General features: G+C 35.6%; 1 non-coding gene across 1 annotated transcript; it reads left to right on the forward strand.

The window, feature by feature from the left end:
* Nucleotides 1-1,486: 1,486 nt before the first annotated feature.
* On the forward strand, nt 1,487-1,631 carry LOC123387948. Its single transcript, XR_006602440.1, has one exon. It is a non-coding gene; the product is annotated as a U4 spliceosomal RNA (small nuclear RNA).
* Nucleotides 1,632-2,004: the final 373 nt, after the last annotated feature.

Consider the following 2,004-nt stretch of genomic DNA (forward strand, 5'->3'; position numbering starts at 1 on the left):
GCTAGCTAATTAAGGAGCCAGTCACTCAGTACAAGCCATAACAGTTCAGGTGATAGGAATGTGGTCCAAGCTATTCACTCCCCAGGGAGAAACTGGAAATTTGGGGTTCCCACCCAATTATAAGGTACTATGCTGAAAGGTGGCATTTGTGGTTCAAGTTTACTTCCACCTTTTCTACCCATTTCTATGTGAGTATTCTCAGTAACTTACTGTGTAGGAATCACTCAACTACTTTCTGGATTTTTCTTAGAGGAAATTGATGCATGTGAATCCATATATTTGGTGTGTCCATGGTTGGAGGAAAAGTCAGGAGCTCCTATTCTGCCACTTTGTTCCTGCTATCTGAATTTTTAATTTTAACTGTTTTATTATTTTTTAAGATTTTATTTGTGTATTTGATAGATAGAAATCACAAGTGGGCAGAGGCAGGCAGAGAGAGAGCGGGGGGAAAAAAGCTCCCTGCCCAGCAGAGAGCCTGATGTAGGGCTCGATTCCAGGACCCTGAGATCATGACCTAAGCTGAAGGCAGAGGCTTAACCCACTGAGCACCAGGTGCCCCAATTTTAACTGTTTTAAGTTTCAATAACCACATGTAGCCAGTCGCTACCACATTTGACAGTGCAGTTCTATACTGTTTTTATCCATTGTTATATATAATATTTAAGTTCAGAATAAGGATTCTAATGTGTTCTCAAATTTCAAAGAACAAATATATTTCAGGGATGCCTGGTTAGCTCAGTCAGTAGAGCATGTGATTCTTGATCTTGGGGTCATGAGTTCAAGGCCTATGTTAGCTATAGAGCTTACTTTAAAAAATTAAAAAAAAAAAGAAAAGAAAAGGTATATACCTTTTATATTACCCATAATTGTATTATTAACTGAAAAGAAAATCAGACTAACAGTTTTTTAAAGATTTTCAAATGCATATAACCAAATAAGGAAAGCTACCTAGGTGACATATGGTATGTGGCTTCAGCAAGCTACTCATTATTCTAAGGCTCATTTTTCATTACCTTGAGAGGTTGAAATAATTCAAACATTACAACGATGTTATAATGACTAAATGAGATAATGTGTATGTATGATGCATCAGGCAGAATTTCAGGCACAAAACTGGTATTAGATAAATTTATCAATTCTCAACCAAAGTATATTAGTTATATAAAGTTTTATCATACACAAAAAGTTCCTCTTTTCATTTAGATGCATTTTAATCAAAGAGATGAACAAGAGTTTAGCATAATATCATTTTTTCTTTTACTAACTATAACTGTAGAAATTACTTAATAACAACTGTAAGTGTTTAAATAAGACCATGGATTTTTTCTGCTTTGTTAATCGTCAAATTCTTGTGTTTTGAACAGTTACTACTCTACATTAGACAGTCGGTAACAGTTGTTGAATAAAGAAGACATAAACAAATGTGTAATCATACCCTTTTAAGTTCTTCAGATTGCAGAGTTTCAAGATTTAAAGTTCAGAATACAGCTTTGCGCAGTGGCAGTATCGTAGCCAATGAGGTTTATCCGAGGCGCGATTATTGCTAATTAAAGTTCAGAATACAGCTTTCCTTATTGTCCCCCCTTGCTCATAGCCATCTTGCTTAATTTTATCAGGTTTTCTTTCTAAATGTCTTGTATTTTCATTCTTCCTCTCAGCTAATAATGCCATTTCTCTAGCCTGATGACCCATCCAAATAAATGCATTAACTTCCAGCTGCCACTCTCAATCCTGGAAACTCACCATTGCCGCTATCCTCCATAACAGCAATCCACACTGCGGTGGGTGCCAATAAATTCACTGGAATAGGGTTAGCAGGAATTATTACTTGGAAAGAGGGACCAATGTTTGTGAGTATTTTAGATGCAAACAAACATAAATATATATTTATGAAAGATATCCACACCTGAAGGCAATAGGGGAGCAGTGCCTTTGCTCTCTTTTTAAAGTATAAATCAACTTACAGTTATATATATAAATGTAAAATAGAGGTGTCACTCTTAG

Source organism: Mustela putorius, unplaced genomic scaffold, assembly GCF_011764305.1.
Source record: "Mustela putorius furo isolate JIRA1106 unplaced genomic scaffold, ASM1176430v1.1 tig00003867_pilon_pilon_pilon, whole genome shotgun sequence".
NCBI classification, from domain to species: domain Eukaryota; kingdom Metazoa; phylum Chordata; class Mammalia; order Carnivora; family Mustelidae; genus Mustela; species Mustela putorius.